At 36.5% G+C, this 8,696-nt stretch overlaps 1 long non-coding RNA gene across 2 annotated transcripts; it reads right to left on the minus strand.

The window, feature by feature from the left end:
- Window positions 1-5,678: 5,678 nt before the first annotated feature.
- On the minus strand, window positions 5,679-8,344 carry LOC139779562 (uncharacterized). 2 transcript variants are annotated; one of them, XR_011719926.1, is made up of 4 exons: window positions 7,399-8,344; window positions 6,079-6,429; window positions 5,809-5,983; window positions 5,692-5,724 (listed from the first exon to the last, which is right to left on the minus strand). It is a non-coding gene; the product is annotated as an uncharacterized lncRNA (long non-coding RNA). The 2 variants fall into 2 exon arrangements; XR_011719925.1 differs by having other exon boundaries at window positions 5,679-5,983.
- Between the last annotated feature and the right edge of the window lie 352 nt (window positions 8,345-8,696).

Here is an 8,696-nt window from a genome sequence, read left to right on the forward strand (position 1 = left end):
CAATCTTCTCTTTCGAGAGTACCGCAGTTCCGACGCGACAGAAGTTTTCATATTTCAGCTTCGAAGGAGTCCCTCCACAATCGAAATAAATTGCGTCCACAAAATGCATTTTCATTCCGACGTTGACGGTATTGGCTAAGAGATATTTTCCCGAATGCGACAACTTCTATGATGCCGCTGTAAGTGTACTCCTTGTCAGAAATTATGTTAGAGAGCACGACATAATTTCTCTGTTGATTTCAAGCAGTCAATATATTGTACAGATTATACAAACTGTAATAATATATTACTTATATGAATTATACATAAATTATCCGTTAAAAAGTATACTAAAACGCAATCGGACATTTTTTATTAAAATATTCTACATAATATTTTTTGAATCTATTTATAATATATTTGCAATATTATAATATATTTTTAAAATCTTGTCAAATATTACACGTTTGTTCTAATTTACTCAGAATATCTAAAAATTTTCAACCATAATTTTTAACGGCATTTCTTGCCAAAAATGAATCAGGAATCTATTTTTAATTGATCTGAGCTATAAAACAAAGTCGCAAAAAGCTTTTTATATATGAACACCTATCTTAATGGTACTTATTTTAGTCTCAAATTGTTAACAGAACTGTATTCAAAACTTTGGATTTGATTTTTCATTATTCTTATATAAAAGAAATTTGATTCTTAATATTTATTAATAAATTTCTCGTAATTATGCTAATTGGTTGTTTAGTCAAAACATAGGTGCAAAATGCACATATCGTTATTCCTATTTAATTAATTTTTGTTTAACTATTCCTAATATTTTACATTCTGATTAAAATAAAAAATTTATTGTGATCAAAAAATTCTTTTATTTAATAACATATATGAGTAATTCGGATTGTAGCAATGAGTAAGAACTGTTTTTTATTGTATTTAAGCATTTCGATCCAATGTTCTTAAAATTGATTTTAACTTGAAGGGGAATAAAAACAACTCAATTCACAGATATCAATCAGTGTCACTGTCGATTATACGCAATAGCACGCAAAATCTATTAGTGTGCGATCGGTTATCCGTCTATCTGTCAATCATCGATGTTTATCGCTTGATCGAATCATTTTACTTTATTAGTTTCAATTAAATGACATGACTGCAAAACATGCGGTGCGCCCCTATGGCACAAGAATGCCAAAGGCTATAGAGAGTGGGGAAAGGTGCTGTGGAATTTGGGGTACGATACCACAAGTTAGGGACGTTAAAGGGGAGCGCCTTAAAGCAAATAGTATCTTGGCTTCTCCTTCGTCGACTATTAACGTATTTTAAATGGAAAAAACCGTCGAAGTTTTTTTTAAATAAACTAAAGCAAGAAATTTATAAATTAATGTAATATATTTTTAACTTTTGTCTTTTTTTCTTAAGTTATGAAATAATGTTACATCAATTGTAATACTCGATGAAGACTATTACTTTAGAATCTTTAGATAATAAGTTAATTAATACATATTGATCTACATATAAGAAATATTAGGAATTTATTTCTTACGTTAAATATTTACATTTTATGATGACACATTATCAATATAATAGATATTTCTGTTAATAAATAGTAATGTTTTTATAAAATTTCCTATATTTTAAAGTCCAATCTACTTTTAAGAAATTATTTTTTAAAAACACAATAAATTTCTGCTTTACTTCTTTCTATTTTACTCTGTTACATATGGACAAATTCGATCGGTGTTGGCGATCGCTTTCCAATTTTCTTCCCTCTGCTACGAATACGATTGCTACGTGATCAGCAGAAGAGTAGGCACCGAAAAAAAAGATGAATGCGAGTCCACCGATCGAGCCTTTTTATGGCGATCGATCGGAGTCCGTTGCAACGAATGCGAACGATACTCCGTTAGTAGCGCAGAATTTCGTTCCTTTTCACGCGAACAAAGTCCTAACGAGAGAAAGAGGTATCTCTTGCTTGCAGCGACCAAAAAAACCTCAGACAATCCGTAACGATCAAGAGTCACACTCACCTCATTTCTGACAAGAAAAACGCGCCGCATCGACCATAAAACTGCAAGCGTGTACCATCTTTTTCCTTCTCGGACACGAGATTCGTCGCTTCCGTAAGGAAGCCAGACGAGACGCAAAGAAAGACGAGGAGAAAGTTTACTCGAGCGACGGTTTTCCGCAGGGATCACGGGGGTGGCTTTTCTTTTCAAGATCCGCGGGAGATCCACGCTCTTGAAGTCTGGAGATCCACGGCGCCATTTCTTTATCTCGAAATCAAATCTTCAAAGATAAGGCTGTTCTTGCAGACTCGTGATCTCATGTATCTCGCGCGGAACCAAGATACCGCGTCGAAGTCTGAGGTAAAGTCGAATTGAAGACGCAACCAGTCACGGTTCTCACGATATGAACGCTCCCAAGTTTTAGCAGCAAAATAGTAACTTTATCAGAAAACCAATCCATCAAATCATCTCTCATAACGTTATACCTAGGTTCCTTTATGAGAAACTGTTTTGTATTTTATTTTAAGATTATTGTATATTTTATAATATGTATTTACTGCAGTTGTGGATAATTCATACATTTCTAAATTAAGCAGAATTATATGTTTGATACTATAGATAACACCAATTTGCTCTTTTATTTCTGATATATTAAAATACTTTTCGACTTAAGATAAAATAAAACTCTAATTCATTTTTGTGAGCACTCTAAGTTTCACTTTAATCACGAGTTTCAAATCAACTGTACGTTCTCTCTACATGAAATATATTTTTATTCCTCTGCAAATATCTACCGTTGTAATTTACGCTCGCATATACTATATATTGCGTATTACCACAAATTCTCAAGCGTTCAAACGATCTCAAGATTGTGCAATAACCGCGATTCGTGTTTTCTCTCAACGCAAATGTCGCGGCGCGCGTGGCGAGAAAAAGTGGCGGTAAACTGGCGGTGAAATAAAATCGCGAAAGACCACTACGAGACATTTTTCCTTGGAGTTACCATTGCACGCTTGTGTAACTACGGCGCGGAGAAGCAGTAAGTGGAAAATCTACTTTGAGCCGCGCCCCCGTGAAATTCATATGCAGGTGACGGCGCGAGATTCGCTCACTCGCTCCGCGACGTAACGCCGCGAAGCGGAAGCCGATCTCACTCCGTTCCTCGAGAAAGAAGTAGCCAGAGAGTGTCCTGTTGCCTCCGCTGCGCTGCGAGCCTTTCTCGCAAAAGCTGAGAACTCTGGATCTGAATTTATTCTTATTTAAAATGGAAAAGTTTCCGAGAGGGGCGACGACAGCGACGGCGCGGCGTGGCGGCGCGCTCGAAAATACGTAATTTAGTTTCGTCGGTCTGCAAAGAGATGAACGCATGGGGGGGGGGAGGATCAGGATTTGAGGGAGAGTAGAGAAAAGAAGAGAGGACAGAGAAAGATAGGAAATTCATTCTTGCACCTTTTTACGAACTGTGGAAATATGGCAGCGAAAAGCGTTTGGAGAGAGAAGTTTTTCCCGTCCAACTGTCCTCGATTAGAAATCGGATTTATTATACGGAGAGATAGTTTAGAGCGCGACTTTTAATCTCCTCGGAGCTTCTTTAATGTGTAGACGTATAACGGTAAAATTTATGAGAATCGACGCGCGCAAACTGTGTATGAAACGTATTTCCTTCGTACATTTGATATGTTAGCATAAAAGATATTAATACAAAGATAAAAGTGCCACTTTTAACTAACTGGAAAACATCATTCATCTTTATAAAAGTGTTGAATTGCAGATTATATATATACAGATATATATACATTACGCAAACGTTTAAAAAAGTTTAAAAAGGATATAGACATTCGTAAAGCGTTAAAATCATGCAAATGTAATATTCCACGATATTTAAATGAAACAACATTCTTCTATCAGTTTTATTCTCGATTATATAAAAAAAAATCTATGTATATTGTTATTAAAAATTCCAAAGAGAAACGTACAAAATCAATTCTTACTTATTTTAGACTGAGAGACATTGATTCAACTACGTAACTAAAATATAATTAAAAGAGGTAAAGAGACCTTGTTGATGTGTGTGTGCAATCACGTCGTGCACCAGAGAATACCGCTATTGTCGAGGAAAAAAATTTCATCACAACATTACGAGAGAAAAAATATTAGCATTTTGATAAGCATTCTATATTCAGATAAATTCCTTTGTAGCACCATTATAAGTAGAGGATATAACAACACGAGATACCAAAGTATTGATATGTATATAAAATATAACATAGATCTGAAAAATTTAAAATACGAGTTTGATAGTTTTACGACAGATACATAATCCTGCGGCACAATACGTATAATAGTGTGATAAATATAGAATTGGTAATATATGTAAATAAAATGCTAATTGTTTTCTAATACAAAAAACTACCCGGGTGGAAATTACAACCTGGCGCTGTATGGGCCCCGGCTAGTTTTCCACGAGTTAATGTGGGCGCTATGATGGAAGGCTAGCCTGGGGTTGTACTGGGTGGTAACGGCAATAATGACCAGCTCCAATATTGGAAAACTATCTAGGCCCTGGCTCGCGGAGCAATGTTGCCCCAAGACATTAAATCTGTCTAGCCGCTATGTAGAAAGAGATAGGGTAAGACTAGGATAACTTAGTTAGATTTAAAATTAATAAATAAATACTAACAATGAGAACCTTGCGAAGTGTAAAATTCTGATTTTAATATAACTTTGTGTACATACAGACGGGTGGTTGCACCCCTTAAAACCGTTTATTGGCTCCAACTCCTACTTTCTAAATTCATCTATTTACATAATCTGTATGTACACAAAGTTATATTAAAGTCAGAATTTGACACTTCGCGAGGTTTCCTTGTAAGACGATTGTAAATTGTATTTAATTGTCGCGTATTTAATTGTATTTGTATTTAATATCTCAGTTTACAACGAGTAGATATATATATAGTAATCTCAGTTACAAAGCAAGTAATGAAATATATTTAATATTATAATCATTTAAGGGTTGATCTGATCGTCATTTCTGGCTTTTCTTTGATCGATGTAACCGATGACCATCCCAGTCCTTAGCGTTCGTTAAAGTAATGCCTATAGCTGAATATATTTCCTTTTGGGTAATACATTTTCCATGCTTCTCAAAAATGTTACAACAACATCTATATACAACATATAATATATCAATTATTATGTATAAAACTCTTTATCTCTAAATTAACATAGAATAATTACTAATAATAGTAATATAGAGAAAAGTTGTATTTTCTTACCAATAATGCAGTCGCAGATCGGACTGTCTTTTAGGACAATTTTGGCATCAATTTTTTTTGGTGCTGTACATATTAATGCAAGCTCCTTGTCACTAATTTTTTGATTATTTGTGACACTTTTACTAATATTTAATTGTCGATCGACAAAAAAATATAAGAAAGCCTTCTAAACATTAAAAAAATATATAGAAAAAATGTATAGAAAAAGTATAAAATTAAAAGTAACAAAAAACTTACAAAATCGTGACGGCAAATGTCGTTGGTTTTTAACATTTCTTGAAATGTTGTACCCTGGGAAAGCAGATATTATATTTATCAGTAAATGATTGATTATTATTTGCGCCAACGCCGTCTTTAATCACTCCGGATGCTTCGAGCAAGTCTTTCATTTCACGTTGTTCTTCACTATTTACGTTAGCGCCGTACTGCATGGTGTGAGATTGGAAGGTCTAATGGCACAAATGATCCGACAGATTTGTCAGTATTCACATATGTGATTTGGAAAGGTACATGAGCATTATTCTCCGCATTACCCATATAGTGAAACCATTTCAAAGGAGTACATCTACTTGCACCCCATTCTCCGCACATTAAATCCATTGCTAACTGCCCCGTACTCTGCACTGACACCTTATTGCACGAGTTAAACGTGGCCGTCAAGATATTTATTTGTTATATATACACCTATCCCGTTAATATATTCTACACCTGGAAAGAGATTCAAAATAGTAAAATGCGTATCAAAATGTTATAAACATAAATATTAAATCTTAAACATATTAAATGATGAAATATAATATTACCATTTGCTTCGCCTTTCTCCGTAATGTTGATAAATTTGCTTTGGTTAACAGCGCATGTAAAATCGCAAAATGTTTCACTAAATTATCTAAGCAACTAGGGCATCTTTTAGAAAATTTGACGCAAGCTTGATATTTGAGTCTAACGTAGCAAGCTGAGTTGTATCGCAGCAGGTATTAATTCCTTTGCCATCATCCACCAACAAATGTGGACAATGCTTAGCCAACAATTTTTGTCCTTCAGAATTCAATGGCTTCGGTGGGTCCATCGTAAGGACAATACTTTTTGTGCATAGCTGCATCCGTGTAACATACTCCGTACCATATACAATGATCATTTTCTTGACTGACAACCTATTTGAAAATAATAACATGTTTAGACTTTTATTAAATAATCTACTCTTTCGTGAAACAAAACAGCGCGATAGAATTAGCTTTAACTCGTTGTGAATTAAGACATTTTTCTCTTACTGTATCTAACGTATTACTAACATGTATTAGTATCTATATATTATAAATATAATGGATTAAATATCGTCATATTCGATGGATGATAAGTTTTACTGGCCGCGTTCATGCAGGCATACTATATAAGGATATATAGAGTATTACATAAGGCATTTCCTAATTGAGTTCTTCATGACCTGCGTATTAAAGTCTGATGAGATTTATTTGAGTCAATGAGCTGAATTAATGATTTATTCACCTAATATAAACACAATATTGATTTACTAGGAAAAAAATATACTAATAAAAAGGAAAATTTTCTTTATTTTAATAAATGGAGTCACAGTTGTATGGAAACTAATATTTACTAAAATCCAGAACATTTTTTTCTCAGTGTATTAATAAGTTTATTCATATATGTATATAATGCAAAGTTATTGTTCAGGATGTTTACTTCTTTAACCTTATATGTATGCAAAATTACCGTTCGGCATCATTCCGTATGATCAGTCATAGCGAATATTCTTTTACCTATCAAATTAGAAGATAAAAGAATATATGTAAGATACTTTATTCTAAATACATTGCGAGTACATTATTCCGTCTTATCGTTCGGCGGCCGGTAGACGACTGCCGCTCCGATCCGTACTTTTGACAGGCCCGGCACGCACACACACGCGGTCGCGGCATGTCACCTGTATATCGATCACGTGATAGAACGCTCTCGATATTTCTAGAATCTAGATCTCACATATATACGCCATGATTGTGAGATCGTGAAATAATGCCGCACGGTAATTTTGCATACATATATAAGGTGAGAGAAGTAAGCACGGAAAATCGCAGTCATGCAGTATTTACAATAGAAGTACTTACCTTTGAATCTATCAATAACAGGTGGAGATACACCCCAACGGTTTAATAGCTCGTGAACTTCTTTGTCTATCTTTTGATATTTCCGCGAACTCGGGATGCCGTAGGTACGTTAGGCCCAAATTCCGTCTCTCGGCAGTCTCGGCGGCGAAGAAAGCGCGACGGGGGTCCGTTTCCGCGACCCGGCACACGTCACCCGAGCGAGGGGGAGGCAGTCTTCCGTTCCGCCGCAGCGGCACCTACGCCGGCAGCCGCCGTGTCCGCGTGCACGTTCCGACGCGCGGCACCTACGTCGCCCGGTCGTCGCGACGATCGCGCGCGAGGTCGCCGATGACGCCGCGAGTCCGCTCGGCCCGGCTACGTATCCTCGCGCGCGCGGAAGTGGTCTGAACGGCACCGCGGATCACGCGGGGGGAAAGGGCGACTACTCACGACGCGGGCGGCGGTCGTCGGAGCCGTCGCGTCGGAGGGCACCAAGGAAAGGAACTGCGCGGATCACTTCCCCCTTTCCCCTGCGGCCTCAACTCAACTCACGCGCGAAACAAAATGCGAACAATGCAACAATGGCTTCTTAACCACTAACCATAACCACTATTACATGGCAGATGGCACGCGAGACGTGAGATAGAGACGCTGTCGTCGCCCGCGGCTAAGCGCCGAAATGATAGCGTCGAATAACTTTATGAAATGTTGAATAATTTTACATTTTACTTAGATATTATTTAATAATATTACTTATGTTAAATATGACTATTATGATCCTGCCTCACTGGCCGGGCGCTAGCTAGCCCCCGGCTGGATTTCCCATCTTGGCACCCCCGCACAATTCTGTCTAGCGCCTAGATGAAATACTAGGCAGCGCCTGGCTAGATTTCCGATACGGGCGTGCCACGACATTCCCCACGGGGCCCAAAATAGAAACTTGGATCGCCCAGACACATTTCCACCCGGGATACACAGATTAAATTTAGTAACAGATGCATCGATAATAACAATGCATTCAAACACTGCTAGAGTTTTTTATTCAACAAGTATAAATAACTAAGTATAAATACTAATACTATAACTATAACTAATAAGTATAACTAAATATTAATACTATAATTATAATAATATGATACTGTTAAGTCAATAGTACTATTAATATAAATATTTAAACTGATTGTGAGAGAGTTAAACCAGCTAGGCAGTTAAACCAGATTCAGTTGATTCAATTCCAGGGTTTTTTAGGATCTGCAGATTTTAAAAACTGCAATGGATGTATATTTCTTTGCATTTCCTCGCATTCATGATGTTGCGTT

This window comes from Temnothorax nylanderi, unplaced genomic scaffold (assembly GCF_030848795.1).
Source record: "Temnothorax nylanderi isolate EJ_2023f unplaced genomic scaffold, tnyl_v1.0 TNYL_tig0231_pilon, whole genome shotgun sequence".
Taxonomy (NCBI): Eukaryota; Metazoa; Arthropoda; class Insecta; order Hymenoptera; family Formicidae; genus Temnothorax; species Temnothorax nylanderi.